The sequence below is a fragment of the Ostrea edulis genome, chromosome 2 (assembly GCF_947568905.1).
Source record: "Ostrea edulis chromosome 2, xbOstEdul1.1, whole genome shotgun sequence".
NCBI lineage: Eukaryota > Metazoa > Mollusca > Bivalvia > Ostreida > Ostreidae > Ostrea > Ostrea edulis.
The window spans coordinates 5437563-5460850 of NC_079165.1; the positions used below are offsets into that span (position 1 = coordinate 5437563).

The 23288-nt window shown below is 34.9% G+C and overlaps 1 long non-coding RNA gene across 1 annotated transcript; it reads right to left on the reverse strand.

The window, feature by feature from the left end:
• Window positions 1–930: 930 nt before the first annotated feature.
• LOC125682265 (uncharacterized) lies at window positions 931–23209 on the reverse strand. The gene is made up of 3 exons (XR_007372500.2): window positions 22110–23209; window positions 20317–20481; window positions 931–2012 (listed from the first exon to the last, which is right to left on the reverse strand). It is a non-coding gene; the product is annotated as an uncharacterized LOC125682265 (long non-coding RNA).
• Between the last annotated feature and the right edge of the window lie 79 nt (window positions 23210–23288).

Sequence of the window (23288 nt, forward strand, 5' to 3'; positions counted from 1 at the left end):
ATAAAACAAAATAAATATTGCCTGTAGTTGAGGGTAACATCGAAATTTTCACCCCTCGAGAAACCATTGTCAACCTCGGCTACGCCTCGGTTGATAATGGTTTTCTCGGGGTGAAAATTTTCAATGTTACCCTCAACTACATGCAATATTTGTATAATATTAAAGTACTTGTCATGATTTATAATAAGTGTATATTTATTCAAAATCATATACTTGTATTCTATGAAAATACATTTCAAGTATTCTATCAAGATTAATTACAGCTGATAAAAAATAGCTAGGTAACAGTATAGTGATTTATGCAAGAACTTATACAGAAATTTAAAAGTAGATATATGTGGGTTGTATGTATGTGACCGTTATCCTTTTCTGGGAGCTTCACCAGATGATCAAGTTACATGAAAATGTTGTGGAGTTGGTCTTATAGAAATCAAATGCAGTTTTACATATTGAGATGTTGAACTTTCAGAAGATTGTAAAGCTGATCATTATGATCTCTACCTTTATGGAAACAATGATTTAAGATTGAAACAAAGATCTCCAGGGTATATTCAAATTCAGGGCCAAATGGACATATGCAAGACTTAGTTTCTATGGTGTGATTTTTTTTGTTTTTCACAAGGAGGGGTATTGTCATTGACAGAATAACATTTGATCCTGAAATGTATTCAGAAATTGTGCAAAAATGCAACAGATGTTTGTGATTACTGCTCTGTTAAACCCAAAGTAATAATGGACTAGTAACCACTGGAAGGTGTTTTACAGAATTATGATATGGTCATAGGAACGTTTATTCTATGTTTGATATGATTTACAACTTTGTGTAAAACAAACTATTCAAAAATCATTGCTTATATGCATCATAGACTCCCTGTATACTTGTGCTTTATGGCTGATAGTGACTTTATGTTAAAAAATAAACAAAACAAATCTAAGTGGAATTTCATTGCATAAAGACTATAAGACATATACAGTTGTTACATGAATCAACTGCTGACACAGGCATAAAGACTATAAGACATATGTACATGTATATTTGTTACATGAATCAACAGCTGACACAGGCATAAAGACTATAAGACATATATACATGTACAGTTGTTACATGAATCAACTGCTGACACAGACATTTCATCTATGTAATCGTATACATCTCATTCACTAAAGGTTGTTGACAATTACTTAAGAATGCACACTCTCCGAATTTGATTACACAAAGGGTTGATTTTTAAAGGCATAGTGTGTGATAGTATTTTATAGTTCTTCCATCTGCCTATTGCCCTTTCAACATGAATTCGAAGTTTTGCATTTTTTTTCAAAACTTCACTTGCAGTAAGATGTTTACCCTTTCCCCATGAACACTTTTTGGTAAATGGTGGTGTATTCAATGCAACTCTTCTCTTTATCAATAAGTCTCTTATAAAAAAAAAAAACTCCTATCTCCCATCACTTCGTCACCACGCTTTAAAATATCTAAAAATCCACTATGTTCAGTTATGTACCTGTCAGAAGCATTGCCTCCCCACAAATTTGAAACAAACACAAAACCAACAGAAGGAGCTATAGCAACGAAAGCATTAAATGCGATTTTTGCTTAGAAGAGCTAAATGTTCTTATCTGAGCTGTTGGTGTAGATGACCTTTCAATAAAGAACTCAGTACAATCAATGATACAGGCTGATTTGGGAAAAGTTAATTTAAAACATTTTGGCATAAAGTTTTTCAAACATTTGGAATTTAGTCTTTTCAAAAGTGGTGAAAATACAATATTCATGTAATTAATCCATGTTGTAAAACATTGTGACACCCTTGTACATGAAATACCAAAGCTATCAGCATCAACAAATGTCGGTGAAGCCAGGCGTAGTCGTAAACGTGTGACGAGGAACTCATGAAAACGAGTCAGCCTCCTATTTGGTCCAGAGTTCTTGTAAGGATTCTTAGCTTTAGCATGCTTTGCTCCAGACACACCCTTCCAATACATCAATATAGGTGTTGTTTTGTCAAGTATTGCTGTTAAAGTGAAAACAGATAAAACATTTATTCATGTGTGACATTTTGTATTACTTTTGAAGTTTGATGAAAATTCTTATTATGTTCCCCAAGCAAAGTTTGGGAACATATTGATTTTTACTCTGATATCAACAAAAGTGCAAACTCATACACGTGCCTTATTTTCTTTCATTTCTTGGTACTGAAATGACCATATTAAATGCATTACCTGTAATTGAAGGCTAAAATAAAATGATTTTTGCTATAGGTTTACAATGACATCACTTTTTATTTGGGGGAGGTTTTAGGAACATATGTAACAGTTTGTAGTTGTTGTTAGATGACCTATTGCATAGATCTGTGTCTGTTATCGTGCGTCATCTGTCGTGCGTTTGTACATTTTTAATTTTTTGATATCTACCATTCTAATTCAAAATTCGTATGAAGCAAATTTGGGAGATAAGTTGTGTATTTCAGGACTCCTGCTTCCCTGGATCCTTAGAATTTAGCTTAGATATTCAGAATATGATTTATTTTTCTAGATTTCATAGCCCTTGGGTCTAGTGATACTTTTAACTAAAACTCAGGACAGGTGACAGACAAGGCCTGTGAGCCTCTTGTTTATAAATGTAGTTCTATTTCCATGTATAACAGAAAAAGTAATGCAAATATATTCATATTAATTCATTTTGGTGAATTTTGTGGGTGAAATAAAAGCATACTAAAAATCCAATACTACCACATATGTGTAATTTTGTTTTATCTATCATGTCTAATAGCAAAAATATTATCTCGTTCGCACGAGATATTATCTCGTTTGCACAAGATAATATATCGTTTGCATGAGATAATATCTCGTTAGCACGACTTATTATCTCGTTCGCATGAGATATTATCTTGTTCAGACAAAATATTATCTCGTTCGAACGACTTATTATCTCGTTTGTAAGAGATATTATCTCGTTTGCATGACATAATATCTCGTTAGCACGACTTATTATCTCCTTCACACGATATAATATCTCGTTCGTACGACGTATTATCTCGTTCGCACGACATAATGTTTCGTTCGCACGAGATAATTATCTCGTTTGCACGACTTATTTTCTCGTTCCCATGACTTATTATCTCATGGGAACGACATAATTTCCTTATTTTTTAAAAACTTTTATTTTGTGTAATCATTTTCAAATACCAATCAGGATTGTATATTTCTTTAATATGAAATTCCACTATGTGATCATGAAAACTCAAACTTAAATGATAATAAAGAGGTTTTAAGGGTTTTAATTCATTCAACAGCTATAGCAACATTGAACTTTCTATGATTGTGTTTATAATTAGATATTTACATATGTTTGCAGTAGGTGCTATATGCTTTCTGGATGACTGATACCCTTTTTTATGTTATCATGTATCATTGCTTTAAAGTCTTCAATACCCAATGCCTATACCAATATGTAGAAAGTCCTAACTTTGGAAATTTTACATTGCGGGGGGTGGGGTAATTTCTTATTTAAACAAGGTAATAAGTTTAACCATTAGTGAGGGTACAAAACCCCAAGCAAGACTCAATCTAAATTAGTTACCAAGTTGTATATTCCTGTTTTGTTGGCTTCCCTAATACATGTATGAAATATACAGAAAATATGTTGTTTTGTGTGAAATAATCTTATAACATAAACTATAACAATCATGATGTGTGAAATAATCTTATAACATAAACTATAACAATCACGTTGTGTGAAATCATCTTATAACATAAACTATAACAATCACGTTGTGTGAAATCATCTTATAAGTATTATAATAATCTTATAAGGGACATAAACTATAACCAATCAATTGGTCAATCATGTTGTTCACCACGAAAGTGCAAGTGAACTCACGCACATCTTTTATGCAGAGAATGAATAATTTTAAGGATAATTCAAGTTGCAAAAGTTACACTCTCGTGATTGTTTTTTAACCCTCGGTCAAACAAATCAAAGAACGAGTTTTGATAAATATTTAAATGATTTCTTTTATTTTGCAACATTCGTTTTGTTTTTCGAAGAAATAACTAGTTTATTCCATTTACACAAAGAGTACTATTAGAGGCACATGATTAAAATTTCCAACTTCTCCCTCATTTATTTTAAATACTGAAGTCAATTTCTGAGTACCATAGACTCTGGTCAGTCAGTGATATAGTAAGTGTAAAATACTAACAAAAATACCAAAACTTTTCTCGTGCGAACAACATAAGTCATACGAACGAGATATTATGTCATGCAAACGAAATATTATCTCGTGCAAATGAGATATTATGTCGTGCAAACGAGATATTTTCTCATACGAACGAGATATGTGATGCGAACGAGATAATAAGACGTTCGGACGAGATATCATATCATGCGAACGATTTAATAAGTCGTGTGAACGAGATAATATCTCGTTCGAACGACATAAAATTTTCCAACATACGTAGGGAAAAAATATTTGCATGTCCTAAATATACCACCGTATGTGCGTGTGTGTGTATTTCATTATTATTATTATTTTAATACGCACTGCTTATTCTTATCTAGTATATGTATGGTATCTTGTATTGTGTGTATCTTGTGTTTTCATGTTTTATATGTACAATCAGAATAGGTACATCTACGGACTGTTTACATGTGATAACGCCTTTTATACCATTGCTTTTTAATGTTATATTCACTTTCTATGTATTATGTGTATAACATTCTGTAGTAAGGTATATATGTATTGTGAAACACTTCGAGCCTACATAGTGTATGAAAAGGGTCTATTTATTATTATCAACATGGTTATTTTTACTCATATTAAAATACAATAATTTCCAGATAGCTCAGATTGAAGATTGCTCAAATTTTGGCCCCAGGGGTAGGGTATGGTCAAATTTCGAGATCAAAGTTTTACATAGGAATATATAGGAAACTTGTTTTAAAAAATTATCATCTACAACAGGGCAATAATCAGTCATACATGCATTCACAGGTAGTGCAGATTCAAAGTTCAAATCGTGATCTACCAGGCCACGATAGAGGATGAAGGAAGTTTAATATGGGAATGCATGTATATTACGGAAACATCTTACGGAGATATCTTCTCAAACAGTACCAGGAGTAGTTATATCGATACGCAAGCATCCTCATCAGTTCAAATTCAAGTCTGTTCAAATCAGGGGCCCAGGGGTATAGGGCTACGATAGAAACAAGTATATAGTAAAATACAGGATATTAAATAGGTTACACACTTTTTTTTTTAACTCGGCGGGACGACTGTCCGGAGAGATGTTGCCATACCCCGGTGTCGGTATCACACTTTAAGGAAAACACTTTAACCTGTACTATATCTTTAGAACCAAGGGGATCGGGTTTTAATGCAAGGTGAAGATAACGAACAGTGATCAATCTCAAAACTCCTACAAGCAATACAAAATAGATAGTTGGGCAAACACGGACCCCTGGACACACCAGAGGTGGGATCAGGTGCCTAGGAGGAGTAAGCATCCCCTGTTGACCGGTCACACCCGCCGTGAGCCCCATATCCTGATCAAGTAAACGGAGGTATTTACAATATAGATGCATCATGAAGGAAACTTTGTTGTGATACCAAAATTTGACCAAGTGACCTTGGACTGCGACCCATTATTCAAAAACTTTAACCTGGGCTATACTTTTTTAACAAAGGGGGTGAGGTTTTGATATTTCACCAATAGATATTTCATGAAGACTTTTGACGTAGTGACCTTGACTGTGGATTTTGACCTACTTTTAAGAATTTAACCGGAAATATATTTTGAATCAAGGGGGGGGGGTAGGGTTTTAATATTTCACATACATATGCCACATGAAGAAAACTTTGTTGCGACACCAAGACTTTTCACCTTGTGACCTTGGACTTTGACCTACTGTTCAAAAACTTTTATCTGGGATATATCTTTTGAACCAATACGGATAGGGCTTTGATATTTTACATATAGATATATCTTTGGAAACATATTTTTGCAGGTTGAGAAATATGACCTGTTACGTCGAACACGTGGTTACTATTTATAGTTCGTAAAGGGATTCAAGCGTGTCATACCAGTAAGACCGGTTATGTAGAACATGATTAGCAGGTTCTGTTTCTCAGTCATTCAAGCTCAAGACTTTGCGCTGTTCACACGCTGTACACCTACCCACCGAATCTCTACCTACACATTGCTCTTGTGGTGTTAAAGTGTTTTCATCAAAGTGTGAAACCGACACCGGGGTCATGACAATAGTTCTCTGGACAGTCGTCCCGCCAAGTTGAAAACGTGTGTAACCTATTTAATTTCCTGTATTTTACTATATACTTTTTTTCTACAGTAGCCCTATATTCCCGGGGCCCCTGACTTGAACAGACTTGAAATCGTAATAATGAAGATACTTGCGTGCCGATATGACTACTCCTGGTACTGTTAGTTAATAAAGAACAAACCCATGACTGTTAATGATAATTATTAAAAAGATAGATTAATTTTCTTGGTTTCCATAGACTTAAAATTCCAAAGAAATATTCAAATTACGATTTCATATTGACTACTGTACTTTTTAAAAACGTCAAAACAAAATTGTTAATGACATAAGCGATGAATGTAAACAAAGTTTTTATAGGCAAGCGGAATTCCAATAAAAGGCCCCTGTGTTTTTTTTATGTATCCTGTTATAGATTTTCAGTTTAAAATTACATGATTTCAGCGAGAATAGTTCTTGTAATTCATAATTGCCTTTAGGTACAGGCGAACTAATTTAATCTCCACCGCTAATTGATCATAGATCACAAGATCAAAGTGAACGGTACCTACTTTGTGAATATTGAGATAAAACGTCTATAATTGCTAAATTCTCGGTATACCGGTCATCCCTCTAAACCGGCCGGTTTTTTTTTCCGGTCCGAGAGTCGGCCAGTTTAGAGAAGTTTCACTGTATATGCCATTGTAGATATTGAAGATATTATTCCTCAAGGCAGTGAGGCAGATCGCGTGATATATGTACTTATCATGAATAAATGTGCAAGTATTGCAGCAATTACCCATCAAAAGTGTTGTTATGATTTTGAATCAGGTAGTAAATAATTTACGTTCGTTTAAGACAGTTCGAATAAAAACATAAGAAGACTCTTGACCTAAAAATGGTTGCCTTGAACTTTGACGTACTGTTTAAAAACTTTAACCTTGATTATATTTTCTGAAACAAGAGCGATATGGCTTTGATGTTTTAATTATAGATGCCTCGTTAGAAGTTATTTCTTTTGTTACCAGAATTATTGATCATGAGCTTTGACCAGAATGTTAAAAAAAAACCACATTAATTTTGACTATTTGGATGTCTGGGTAGCGTTCTCGCTTCTCACTGCTGCGACCTGATCCCCGTGATCGTGGCGGTGCAGTACACGACACGAGTTTTATGCGTGTTTCAAGCAACGTGTTGGGAAAAAAATGCCCAAGACACAGTGGACCTTTAAAATTGTCGGCACCTTTGAAGTCCTATTCTACCGCGCGAGATAGACGTTGAAGTCCATGAAGGATATCTATGGATGCCACCGCACATCTCTGTGGATGTTACCTGTACCTCCGTTGATACCACCGTGTATCTCCGTGTGATAAAACAAAGAAATAAAAAAAAAACAACTTTCGCTTGGCCAACATGCCCCCACCTCATTCATTGTTCAGAAATTAGCTATAAATCATTCAATTCTTGTAATTGTTGTTTAATGATACAATGTTGTTTTTGATACATATCCGTATGCAGACGCTCACACCTTTTTATGAAACGCCCAAATTATCGACATCCTGTATACAAGCACCCGTGTCATTCCTACCACCGATCGGTATTTCGTTTCATGGCATGTGCAGCATGCGCAGCAGAACAACGACAATCACATGCCAGTAATTTTATTTTGATAAATAGCAGCTCAAAGAAACAGGGGCGGATCCAGGAATTGCGGTTACGGGGGTGCCACTTTGTGAGACAGGGGGTCTCGGGGCCCAGGGAGCGAAGCCCCCGTATTTTACAGATTTTATAGGTCTTGGGAAATGTCTCATATGTAGACATTTGTAGTATTTTGTATCATTTTTACATTGTATAAAGTGAAATTAATAAAATGACGCAAATATTAAAAAATAAACTAAGTAATTCAAGAAATCAAAAGATTTTGTCATTTATTTCTCCAAAAGAAATTATTGCTTTTTATATCGTTTAATACATTTTTCTAAACAAGATATCTCGATTTACCTTAAATTTGAAAATTTGGGGGGGGGGGGTGTTATAGAGCCAGACTTCCCCCCATAGTGAGACCCCCCCCCCCCCCTCCACGGAAGTCTGGCTCTAGAGTGAGCTTTTCCCCTGCGGAAGTTTGGCTCTAGAGTGAGCCTCCGCCCGGAAGTCTTGCTCTAGAGTGAGTCTTTCCCCCAGCAGAATTGCCCCAGGGGAAAGACTCGCTCTAGAGACAAGTCTCGCTCTAGCCATAACACCCTCTTAAAGTCTCGCTCTAGAGACATAACACCCTCTTGAAGTCTCGCTCTAGTCATAACACCCTCTTGAAGTCTCGCTCTAGAGTCATAACACCCTCTTGAAGTCTCGCTCTAGAGCCATAACACCCTCTTGAAGTCTCGCTCTAGAGACATAACACCCTCTTGAAGTCTCGCTCTAGAGTCATAACACCCTCTTGAAGTCTCGCTCTAGAGTCATAACACCCTCTTGAAGTCTCGCTCTAGAGCCAAAACATCCTCTTGAAGTCTCGCTCTAGAGCCATAACACCCTCTTGAAGTCTCGCTCTAGAGACATAACACCCTCTTGAAGTCTCGCTCTAGAGACATAACACCCTCTTGAAGTCTCGCTCTAGAGACATAACACCCTCTTGAAGTCTCGCTCTAGAGCCATAACACCCTCTTGAAGTCTCGCTCTAGAGTCATAACACCCTCTTGAAGTCTCGCTCTAGAGCCATAACACCCTCTTGAAGTCTCGCTCTAGAGTCATAACACCCTCTTGAAGTCTCGCTCTAGAGGGACACCCCCGCTTCCATACCCTCCCGCGCAAACTATGAAATATATTTTAGTTTATTGGACAGGAAATTATCTAACTACCTAACCTCTCTACCTACATATCTACCTACCTACCTACCTGAAGTTGTACAAGTTTAAAAGCATAACCGATATTTGTACGCAGATGAGAAGAAACATAAATTTGAAATTTCCTCATTTTATTTTTCAAACTTCTAAAACTTACCAAGGCATGGGTATTGTGTGGGTTAAAGTTCTAGGTTTATGGGTCAAATAAAATGACTTATCGATTCCAATGTGTATTATTCACCGTTTTTCTCTCTTGAGTTTAAAGAACGACTTAAGGAGGTATGCTACACCAGAGAAATTTGATATGGATAAAAAGTGGAGGATATGTATAACAATATTTTGAAATTGTAATGCGTCTGATTTTGACGTTTGTACACAGGCGGATCGCCATGTAGCGCATAACAACGAATTGTACATACATGTACAGTGATATAAGAAAATTAATCACAACAATTACTGTACTTCTTATTGTTTTAGCGACCACAATGATATAGTAATTACAATCTAAGAAATACCAGTTTATGAGCAAATCCAGTTCGGGTCATTGAAATGCAAACAGCAACCGGACCGAATAAAATGCAGTACTAGACCGGCTATGATGCACAATTGTACACCAAATCTTGTCTTAATCTCTATAAATGTGTACAAATAAAATGTTCCTGTCGCTTATAAAATCATAAATATGCAATAATAATGCCAATATAATTGCAAATTGGTTAATCAAACAGTTTAATACATATAATCTAAAAATAGTATTGAACCTTGTTTACATTGACAACGTACAGTACGGACCAAAAAAGCTGTTCCAAGCAAATCAGTTTTAAAACGTCATGGTGAAAATGTGAAGTCATTTTTGCATACTTTTAAAGAAAGACGTCATGATTATCAATCACAAGTAACTGTCATATTTGATAGAATGTTCAAGTCTTCTCTTGGGTTCATGAATTACTGTTTTAGCAACGTTTAGGCCTTACTATGTAAAAAAAAATAATTATGCATGATTACTGGAAATTACCGTCACAATCAATAGTTATAAATCTACTTGAAATATTATAAATATATACTTGATGAGTACGTAATTTCTTTCTTTTTTAAACAATTATAGAATTCTAAAGAAAGGGGGGGGGTATGTTATTTTAAATTAATGGATCATACTGCCATTCGCCAATATGGTTGGTAAAATGTACTATTATCATAAATAATCGGTGAGGTACGAATCAATAATCCAAGTATTTCATTTTCAAAATATGAAATATGACAGACAAAACGATTTTCAAGTATCCATCATGAGGATGGGAAAGAAAGACAGATTCAGAGACACATAAACAGAGAGAAACTTTATCGAAATCGAATGTGATAATTTCGTTTTAGGATGCCAGGTTTCGATCTTAGATATTTGGGACAAGATAAAAAATGTCTGATAAAAATCTTAATTCAAATATTTTGGGGTAAGGGGGGGGGGGTGTTAAAAAACTCCCACAAGTTTCTGTCATCGAATATCAATTTTATTATAATGCATGAATAATATTGCAGCACAAAGAACAAGACTGAAGTGACCCATATGTTTAGAAATAACATTTATTACACTTTAATGAACATTTAAAGTGACATTTAAAAACTACATTTGTTAATAAACATTAGAAAATGTATATATTGTTATTCAGCTCTATTGTTTTATTGCATGATAATCGATTTGGGTGAACATTCATCATGTTAAGTTTTAAGGGGGAGGGGGTCTTGATGAAAACTATGTGAATTAATTTTGTTTTTATCAAACATTAAACGTTTGATCATGCCCTTAATGTCTCTTTTTAATTGTTGATGTGTCGATACCCATTATTGTTGAGTACCCAAATTTTTCATCATTGCCGATATTTATAAAACGTCCAACATTTCATAATGTGTGATTTTTTTGTTTGGTACCATCTAAATGTTTTTTCATAAAGAATACACATATTAAATATGAAAATACTGTCATTTACCATTCAAATGTTATGGCCAAAGTTAAACATTTTGCGGACTGACAAACAAGCAAACAAAGCAAATAGGATTACGGGATCATACACAGGGGCGGATCCAGTAATTGCGGTTAGGCGGGGAGGGGCGGGCGCAAGTTTATGAGGCAGAGGGTCTTTGGCCGCCTTGAACTCCTGAATGGATTTTACAGATTTTATAGGGCTTGAAAGATGTCTCCTAAGTAGTTATTTTTACCATTTTCTGTTATTTAGGATAAAAGTGAAATTGATAAAATTACACAGATTTTAAGTGGGTTTTTTGGGGGGGATGCACGTTCTCCCAATAAAAATAATTAAATAAAATAAAACATTTTGTCATTTATTTCTCCGGGAGTGGAAGAAATGATTGCTTCTTTTATCATTTACAATTTTCTAAACAAAAGACTATGATTTACCTTAATTTTGTAAATTTTAGGGCGGCGGGAGGGGGGGGGGGGGGCTGTGTTCTCTTAAATCAGCCACTGATACACTCATAATTTCAAAATATTAAACTGCTAAGTGATTTTTATGAATTGATTATCACTTCTTTAAGGTAGGTAAATACTATTAGAAATTTCTGTCAATCAAAAAAAATTTTCATTTAAATAACTTTAACAACTCATAAACTAACTAAAAAACCCATATTAGTCATATCTTTGCGGGTTTATTTTTATACTATGTGCTACAGAGCACATATACCCCCAAATGCAAAAGCCAAATTTTAACACAAGGATGCATGATCTCATGTTTTATTAATTTTTGTACCAAAGCACATCATATTAAGCTATAATATATCAAAACGAATAGATATTTATTTACTGAGATAATTTTTAAAGATATTCAATTGAAAACATACACAATTGCTGTTTAATCTGCTCACATCCTTCAGAAAAAAATCACAGAATATCGCAATTTTAAAAAATTCTCAAAATTTAAAATGTTAACATGCCAGTTTTTCTTTAAAAATATCTAGAATTATATCCAAGGTTAACAAAAAACCATATTTTACCATAGTTGACCAGAGAAATTTTGCAAATGCTCTCTTGAATACGTAAACCCCCCATTTTTTAATTTAAGTTTTATAATTATTCTTTGCACACTTTGGAAATAGTAAATTGTAACAGCAAATGCAGTCTTAAAATCAAGATTAAGAGAATATAACAATATATATATGTAAAACATACTGAAAATTTTGTCCTACCAAACAATTAGAACAGAGGAATGGGGGGGGGGGGGGGGGGGGGGCACCCAGAAAAAGGAAGGGGGGCTTCCTTTTTCTCACAATTTTGTGTGCGTGTTATTTTTCTTTTCCTTTTTTTTTTTTTGACTATCAATCATATCATACATAAAAATACATACATGCTATCTCATACTTATAGAAAAAATAAATATAGTGTAACATACAATTCATGTAGATTCTAGCAACTACAGCTAATGTACAAATAATTTTGTTTCTTGAAAGTACGTATAAAGAAGAGTTCAAATATTAAACAACTTTGCTGATGATTTTCTGGGGCTTTATAATTCTGGGTTTCTTTGAACAAACACAAACTCACTAAAAACAGTTTGAATTCTACTGTGAGGGTCACACCTATGTATGACTTTTAACTTGTTCAGGGTTAGATTGCAAGCTATATAATATTGAGCCTTTTAGAGATCAGTGTAGATATTGTATTGCTTTGTACCATTGGAGATAGTGAGGACTTGACACTATAATAATTCATGGTAAATACATCCGAAGATTCCCATTTGATTGCTAAAGAACCTGATTCACAAACCCCAAAATATGGCCCTTAAAATATATAAAAATGAAAGTAAATGTTGAATAGGAGTATTGGTGTTATAAATATGTATCAGAATCCGGGATTTAAAAAAACAAGTTAGATTTTAAAAATAGGAGCACAACTAAAGCTATATATATATACTAGAACCGGATACGGTACCGTACTTTTGTCATTTTTCACCAAAAACTGGTTATTTTGTAAAGGTTTTGCCATACGGGTTTCATCTCGCCCAAAATATTTAAAGTAATTTTATAAGATACACCTTTTCAATTGACCTTAAATGCAAAAATATTTTAGGGCGAGCTAGGAGCACTGTTTTAATTTTTCAAAAAACGATATTCCGGATTGCTGAAAAATATTACGGTTATAATGCGCTGGTGGTGGTAAACTTGAATTTTACAGAAAATATGGCTGGTTTAAGTATCTTATGGAGAAGGAAACTACGTTTTTTATTTCGTGTCATGTACATAGGTCATTTTAGTTCGGTGTTTATTTTTAAAGCAACGGAATTTCCCTCACCTAATAATAGTTTTCGGTTGCAGCTTGTTTTGCCCTTTACTATAGATGCTCATTTTCAATACCTAGTTGTTTTCATCTTTTAAAGTCGTTCACTATACATCTTCATTGCATCGTTGCTTAAAAACTGTGTACAATTTTGGTAGTTTTACATTATCATCATAAACATTATCATTGAACGAAACGACAGTTGCCAAAACTGTTAGGCCTAGTGACTGAAATGTTCATGGCGTCTTCTGTCACTTTGGGACATATCAGAAAATATTCAGGCTTCACGCAAGTATTCTTGTATGGTACTGATATTATATCGAATAAGTTTTGCTTTATTTATTTTACAAAAGTGTTACTACGCAGCTTTAGACTGTCAACATTCGAAATAACTTTACGTACATTGGGAGCAAGTCCTTTTTTTGATTTACAGTATCCAAGTTTCGGGCTGAATATTAGCATGACCTGATCAGGCAAAAAGGAATTCAAAATAACAGATTTAAACTACAATATGACTTACCATAGCATGCAGCATTGCCGCCAGTTAAATCAGACACAGTAAATTATGTAAGCAATTCATAGATAGCGATCCACATGTTATCGATGAGACATGACGTTATCTGTTGTAAGACATTCCTAACGCATTTTATGCTTCGATAGGCGGATCAAGTAACCCCCATATGAAAATACTAAATATACCGTTTGTTTTTTTTTTAATTTCACTTATGATATCGTTGTATATGTCAAGAGTTTTTATTTTTTTTATTTTTATGTAACTACTTGCAAACAAAGACTGTGCGTTTTGCTTTTTGTTGGGGGGGGGGGGGGGTAAGACAAAGGAGTATTTATTGTGCATGTTTAATTCCGTTGATATTCAATTCCATGGCCTAGTTCGAAGGCCTATCAACGTATCAGTGTTCCATTGTCCAATGTAAAATTAGAAAAGAAAAAATAGTGTCGTCTTGGTTGTCAAGGAGGTGTGTCCCCATGCCAAGTTACATTTATACAATATAAAAAAAATTTCAGCTGCTCAACAAATCAAATTGCGTGGTACAAGTAAAATTAAATTATGACAGACGGACTGAATGCTATATTATATATGTTTTGCCAATTAATAAACTGGACGTGTGTTGTGCCAATGAATATATCTTAATTTAATAATCCAGCCTACAATAACAACAGGAAATTGTGCTTACATTGTCCAATCTTCAAAACCTTAAATTGTGTACATGCGTGTGGTGGCGGTGGTGGGTGGTGGTCTTCATCCACTCAAACTGTCCCAATCCCCCTCCCAAATTCAATTTCTTTAAGTGTGCAGTGGATAGGTCGCCACATGGACCCATCCAAGTCTACTGTTAGGATGTTTTAAAATCTCGGTTTCAAATGCAATTAGTTCACACACAAAATATATAGACAACATTATTTAAAACAATTTGCATTTTAGTTGCTTCTATTTATACACGCTATACAACAGTATTGAATCTATCACTTCGTGAGAGAGAGAGAGAGAGAGAGAGAGAGAGAGAGAGAGAGAGAGAGAGAGAGAGAACATCAGTAATTGTATACGGGTAGGGGAAGTTTAATCAAATCTTAAATGTACAATATTATTCTTATTAATTAACCATTCCACTTCATTCTGATATATTTAATTTCCCTTTTTTCCATGTTAAATTATTCGGCTGGCGCGAGTTAGGACTGCCCCCCCCCCCCCCCGCTCCTTTTTTTAAACCGATGTTACGTGCCTAGCTATCTAACGCCCTCTCAGTCAAAAATGAAATGTATAATCTATATTACTACAACTTCATTGGATTTACTAGATTTTTTTAACACCGTAATACGTGTTTATGCAAGCGGACAATCTAGGCATTTTTAAAATTATTTTTTCCATCTTCGATAGGGCTGAAACGATTCAGGTACCTCACAGTTCGATTATTTTCGATTCAATTCAATAGTTGTCAAAAACTCTAATAAACAATAAAAAAAAAAAATACACAACTTTCATGTTTTTATTTCATTCCCCCCCCCCCCGCCCCTGAAAATCATCGTTTTCAACAACGGAATATGGTCTTTATTATATCAGATGCTATAAAATATCCAAGAGCATTGGTAATTTATTTCTGTGAAACAAATTCTACATATTGCCGCAGTTCCGTTCTCTTTAAAACCAAAATGCTTCCATACAAGGGACCTTAGATTGCTGGAGGGGTTAATCGCGATTAATTGTTTCAGCCCTAATCTTCGATAGCAAAATGTATTCAGTCCACGAAGAGCAGAATGGACCCAAAACCCATGGCAAGCGAAAAGGATGGTTACTCCCGTTTTCGGGTGTTATAACTGACCCCAAAAAATAGTATGTTTTATAACTTTCATTCAGAAGACGGGTAAGTTCCTGAGTCACTGAATAAACAAAAAATCGTCCGCATTCTTACATATTGTATTTCGATCGCGTTGTCAACTGTACACTTTTTGATATTTCTACACTACCTGTAAACATGTAGACAGCGGATCTAAATCATCTAATATTCTTAATTATAATAAAAATTATACATTAAAAGACATGTGGTGCACTAATTTGAATGTAAATCTTTTAAAATAATCGCACAAATAAACCAATGTTTTTACCTGTCATTTTGTGGTCCACATTTCTTTGAGCTGCTATAATTCATGATATTTAACAAATTGAAATCAATGCCAATTTATACCATGTGATATTCGTTTGTTCATTTTCAAAGTCAACTGATCCTTTTTTTATTTGGTGAACTCGTGCTGTGAAACAATGTGCCGAGTAACACGTACAGGTGTTTGTGTACGGGATGTCGAGAATTTGGGCCTTTCATAAAGGTGTGAACGTCTGCGGGGAAGTCTGCATACGGATATATATCAATATCTTGATATATCTATATACAAGAAATAATCCCGATTTACAAACACGTTGAGGTTTCTACTTAGAGATAATTAAAATCCATTTAGCGACACTGTCCACTCTATATCTGCTTCAAACATATTTAAACGTGAAAAGTTAATACAGAACGGACGTCATAAGTTAAGGGTAATTAAGATGAATTGTTTCGAATAGCAAACTCCAACATGTAAACAATTTAAGTAAGTTATAAAATCAGTATGATAATTCTTTAAAGATAGACAGTGAAGGTACATTTTTTAAAATTAAATTACTATTTTAAATTTACAATATATATCATTAAATGATATGAATATGTACAAGTCGCCGTTTTATACGTTTTAATATTCACCCACTAATATTTCGCTTAGTATTTTTTTTTATCACACGAAGGTGCACGGTGGCACGAAGGAGGCACAGATATCAGATTTCCGTGGACTTAAAGGTCTACCTCGCTCAGAAAATTAAGACTTCAGAGGTGTCGACAATGTTAAAGATCCACCGGGTTTTATTTTTTTTAAAATAGTTTTAAAAATCAATTTTTGTAATTAGTTACTATAATTATTCAAGTTTAACCAACATTATACAGTTGTCTCTCTTTTGTATCCTTAATTATATCAATTTTAATGGAAGTTGATACATATAGATATATGCAACTTGAAAATATAAACTCGTCTTTGAGATAGACGGTAAAACAATACTATTTGCTGTGGTCCTTTCACTGCAAGGAATTTTAATTTTTGATCACGATTTTTCAATTATGTCCAATACAGCGGGGGGGAAATTGTAGTGTTATGTAGTGGGGGGGTGGGGGGGGGGGGGGTATATCACAAATTTAAACATCGTGATAGAAAAAATCCAAGTTCCTAGTATTTTAACAGTTGTAATTTACAACCACAATAAGCCCCAAAAATATATATTAACCTATGCGTCCATTTTTTGTGTATTACACTGTGATTCTCATAACGTCAACATCATGACGTTATATAGTTTTTCTGTTGGAAAACAACACAAAGTTTAAACGACTGTAAAACGAAAACTAGAACAGATATAGTTATAAAATAAATTGTTCTGTAACCTATAACTCGTAGGGCATCAACTGTGAAAGTCTCATTTATTTTGGCAAAAGGGCCAATTTTAGTACTTTGTGGCTCTGGTTCTTTCCAATTTCGTAAACTACAAACATCAGACAAAGAAGTGATAACGGACCAGTCTAGTCGGTGTTTAAAATTTAAAACCGGATACGTAAAAGCACGGCCTTTCCTTAACTGTAAGGCGAAGATAACGAGCAGTGATCAATCTCATAACTCCTATAAGCAATACAAAATAGATAGTTGGGCAAACACGGACCCCTGGACACACCAGAGGTGGGATCAGGTGCCTAGGAGGAGTAAGCATCCCCTGTTGACCGGTCACACCCGCAGTGAGCCCCATATCCTGATCAGGTAAACGGATTTATCCGCAGTCAAAATCAGTGTGCCAAGAACGGCTTAACAATCGGTATGAAACACGTCAGACAGCATTTGACCCAATGTGAGATTGTATTGACGAGCTTGATCATTATAACGACCATAGAATTTGCGAAATGCTGACTTCAATCGAGACTGTTAAAATCCCTGTACCATCAACTTGTTTGTCAGTAGCTTACCTGGATTTAAAAACTGACTATACCCAGAACAAGCTCTTGCATATCGAATCAGTTGAGATATATAAACATCATATGCAGGTGATAATGGAATACTGTCTCATATAAATAGTATGTCACTTTGTGCCAGAATCAATGTTTACGAGTTTCATATTAACACTTCTCATTTTCATCGATTTTTCTTCCAAAATAAGGCTTTACGCCTCATAAAAAGGCTCACTCTAGAGCCAGGCTTCCGGGGGAAGGCTCATTTTAGGGCCAGGCTTCCGGGGGAAGGCTCACTCTAGAACCAGGCTTTCGGGGGAAGGTTCCCTCTATAGCCAGGCTTCCGGGGAGAAGTCTCATTGTGGGGAAAGGCTCACTCTACAACACCGGTTTCGCCCCCTTAAATCCGCCACTGAGAAATGTGTACCATAAGCATTTTTTTAAATATAAAAACGTATGGTTTCCATGGTAATTAGGAATAGGTGATTAAGATCTGCTCTATACATGTTTATACGTAGTATTGATATATCACAAAATATACAGTTGACAACAAGTGAAATAAAATGCAGACGTTTTCCCGTTCATTCAGTGACTCACAAAGTTGGACGTCTTCTGAATGAAAGTTGTGAAACAAACGTACTAGATATTGGTCAGTTATAACATAAACAGGGGTAGCATTCATTTTATATCCGCTACCCATGGGTATTGGGTCAACTTGTGCCTACGTAGAAGAATAATCTTGGCTAGCGAAGATGGAAGTCCGTCAGCATAAACATATTATGATAGTTAAATCGAAGAATTATCCAGTAAATCCAATGAAATTGTAATATACATGTAGCTTGTGTTTATTTTATTTTTTGACGGAGGGGGAGATACACAGCTAAGCATATAGCACCAATTTGAAGGGGGGGGGGGGCTCATTCATTAGTCCTAATTTAACCCGGACCAGTCGAAATATTTAAAATGTAAAGAAAATAAATTGGCAAATAAAAAAATATATCAGAATGAAAGGGAATGGATTGTCCTTATCATTATGTATACTGAACGTTGTAGCCTTCCCGTATCTGCTTACATTCAAGATATAATCAACAACTACCGATTTTTTTTCTCTCTCTCTGTTGTCTCTGATTCTTTCTGTAATTCTCTCTCTCTCTCTCTCTCTCTCTCTCTCTGTCTCTCTCTCTCTCTCTGATTCTTTCTGTAATTCTCCCCCCCCCTCTCTCTCTCTCTTCCTTTCATTAGTTGATACTTTTAAATTTAAAAATGATGTCATATAGAACTTAAAATTTTTGATAATCGATAGCGTTAACATATGAATAGAAGTAGCTAAAATTCAAATCGTTAATTCATTTCTGCTAACATTAGTATTAGTCTTGCTTTTATCATGAAGTAGTAGCATTTGCAATCTAATTAAAATCAGACTTCTTAGATCCGCGCCGTATACTCTACGTAGGTATTATAGCGATTGTGAGCGTATCATAGGATCTGATTTTAATTAGATTGGTCGCATTTGAAGCTGAGGTTTTAAATCCTGAAATATTGTACATGCAGGTGGAATCGGAAGGAGAGTAATATGAAAGCGTGGAAGTTAGAAGTGTGTCCTTGTAGCGACCTACCCACTGCATAATTTATGAAATTGAAGTCGGAAGGGGGAATTGAGACCGTTTGAGCGAATGAAGAAGGAAGACTATATAAATAACACTTAGCGCTTTCGCCGTGTAGTTTGGCTCTTCAGGGTGTAACAAGCTGAACAAAAAGACGCCTCAACTACAATGCGATAACTTAGTGCATTGTGCTCTTTTTGTTATGTGTACTTAGTCATCGATGGATATATTTTTTCTACTTACTACCGATATTATGGACATTTTTACTATATATATATATATATATATATATATATATATATATATATATAAAGCACAGAAAATTTCACTTTATTTGGATACCCACTTCCGCCCCAACCCGGGCTCATGACCTGAGGAACCAAATCTCCTAGCAGCATGTACATATGTATCCAGCGCGTTAGACCGCACGACCATATATATATATATATATATATATATATATATATATCTGTGTGTGTGTTTGTGTGTTTAAGGCAAAGAAAGGGCTAACCAATAAGTATATAAAAAAGAAGTCGAACCCGGTGTCATTACCGGTAGTGAAAAATAATTATACCGAAAAAAAACACACCAACCCACCAATACAACGTTTAGTTATTAATGATGCATGGTACATGTATATTTCATGTGCGGCGTATTTCAAGAATTGATATTTTTCAACACTATACATGACCATTAGTCACGGTAGATTAAAGACTAGACTTTTTGACATCATATAAAGTTGATTCGTCAACAAAAATGGAAAAGGAAATATTTATATCTAGTGATTAGTCATCCAAAAACTTACTTTGCTAAACACCACTCTGATTCCACGCACAAGTACTCTGAAGTTGAATATATTCCTCATTGACAATATCTTCATGGTATTTGGTGATCAAGTTGTCCAACAGTCTGTTTGAATTTCTATGGGCACAAATTGTGCTCCTTTGTTAGCTGACCTGTTTCTATATTCCTATGAAGCAGAAGTTATTCAAAAACTTCTACACGAGAAGAAAAAATCTCTGATGTGGCATTCAAATCGAGATTTAGATATATCAACGACGTTTTGTCTATTAACAATAATTACTTTCATTCATATGTCGATTCAATATATCCCTGTGAGCTCGAAATAAAAGACACCACAGAATTGTCCACTTCTGCTTCATACTTATAGGGCTCACGGTAGGTGTGACCGGTCAACAGGGGATTCTTACGCCTCCTAGGCACCTGATCCAACCTCTGGTGTGTCCAGGGGTCCGTGTTTGCCCAACTATCTATTTTGTATTTCTTATAGGAGTTGTGAGATTGATCACTGTTCGTTATCTTCACCTTGCACTTAGATATTTTATTGAAAGTAGACATTAACGGCAAACTGACAACTCAGCTGTATGACAAACGGAATGATTTCTGCTTCTCCATCGTCAACTTCCCATATTTATGTAGCAATATCCCATTATCACCTACATATGGTGTTTATATCTCTCAACTGATTCGATACGCAAGAGATTGTTCTGCGCATAGTCAGTTTTGTCATTGGGTCAAATGCTGTCTGACATGTTTCATACCGATTGTTAAGCCGTTCTTGGCACACTGATTTTGACTACGGATAACTCCGTTTACCCGATCAGGATGGGCTCACGGCGAGTGTGACCGGTCGACAGGGGATGCTTACTTCTCCTAGGCACCTGATCCCACCTCTGATGTGTCCAGGGGTCCGTGTTTGCCCAACTATCTATTTTGTAGTGCTTATAGGAAGTATGACATTGATCACTTTTGGTTACCTTTGCCTTTCATTAATTACATGCGAAGATAAAGTTACAAACTTTATAGGTGTTATATCATCCTTTTGGTTGACCACTAACGTTGAATCTACTCTTTTCGAACTTTGTATATCGTCAAAATTTACGCTAGCAAATCTCAAACAAAGCATTCAAAATTAGAAGCAAAGAGGTAACACATACATGTTTCAATGTATTCTTTAAATGTCGACATACATGTAATGTAACCATTACAACAGATTATAAAAGGAGATAACTCAAATCATCATTTGCAAAAATAGATAAGTGTGTGTCAAATATTCGATCGCATATCAACATCAAAGACCACCACAAAATCTTATTTTAGCGTCAGAAGTGGTTCTCTACATGAAATAAACGAAAAGGGAAATAAATCTATTCACTGATTAAATCACACGGTGGTTCGATTGGAAGAAAAGAATGATACATTTTGCAAAGAATTATGATTCCGTGTTTTGTAAACTATTAAATTGTAGTAGTTTGACAGCAAATTTACTAATGTGGTTTTAAGACAATCGGGCAAATTTTAGCTATGTTTTTGCTGCTGAATTTGTACTGTAATGGGTCGGCTTTGAAAAAAATTGTTTGTGGCGGGCAAGTAGATGAATGAAAAATTATATCTAACGTAAAAATAAAAAGACTCTCAAATGCAAACACAGAGTAGAAATATGAAATAAAATCTATCAATAGATACTTTCACATCTAGGAATCTCTTACCAGCATGCAAATCTATAATGGTTAGTCCGTCGGGACAACAAAGGAGATGAGGGCAAAACAAGAGTAGATAATTCTGCAAATTAAGTACCATAATATAATCTTCCTTAGCTGAAAAAGGCTGACCGGCTGTTCCTCCGACTGATAAGGTGTTTAACGGATGAGAGTATTAGAATCCAGAGACATCCATATAGGTTGATCCCTCTCTCTCTCTCCCTCTCTCTCCCTCCATCCGAAACTGATACGTATAAATCAGTGGACTGAAGTATTGTGGTTGTCCAGTGAACACAGCGTGGGACACCGGGTGCGATATATTGGACTTCCTCTGACGAGTATAATAGTACATATATTCTCGAAAATGAGTTACATACAGGGAGCAACTTAGTATCATATTTCATTAACCATTAAATTGCATTGAAAGCTTTTGATTTGATTCCACAGCATACCGAATCTCATTCTTGCCGCCATTCCCATCCATTCACCACCCCAATGGAGAAAACAAGGTTTTATAATTACAAAGAGAGAGATAGAAAGTTCTTTATGTTATGTAACCGATTAAAACCCCCATTTGAGTAAGATGGGCTAATTATTGATGTTCTGTCAGCATGTTATATACGCATCATGTATTAATTTGAATACTTACCAGTTTGCAGAGTGTATGGTTGCGAGGATTGCCGCCATTGTTGTCAGTTCGATAAAAATATATATGATTCATTCCACTCTCCATACATACAAAATGCGCCCAAATTGAGTAAAAGCATAAATTGTACATACCAAGTAAAAGTGCAACATGTACATGTAAACGAATAACTTGAACATACCAAGTAAACGCATAGATAACGGTGTAGTTTTAACGCACAGCTACATGTATTTCTTTGTTTTGACAATGCGTTCGTTTCATGTAGCATAATAAACGAAAAACCCATGTGTACTGTTGTTCCATAATGTATGTTATGATACGGAAATCTGTCAGGCCCTGGGATCATACACCAAACTCATACTTAAGTCAAAATTTCAATCACCTGTGAAATGTTTGTTACTTTTGAACCGGAACTCTTAGTTTGCAGACGCTAGAAAGTGAATGAAGTAATAATTAATGAATAACAATTTTATTTTGGAATGATTGACTTCTCAGTCACTTCATCACAATATTCAAATTTTGACTTAAGCTTAAGATCTTACATGATCCTGGGGCCTTGATATCATTTTAATATATATATATATATATATATATATATATATATTATTATTATTATAACTTTAAAGTGAA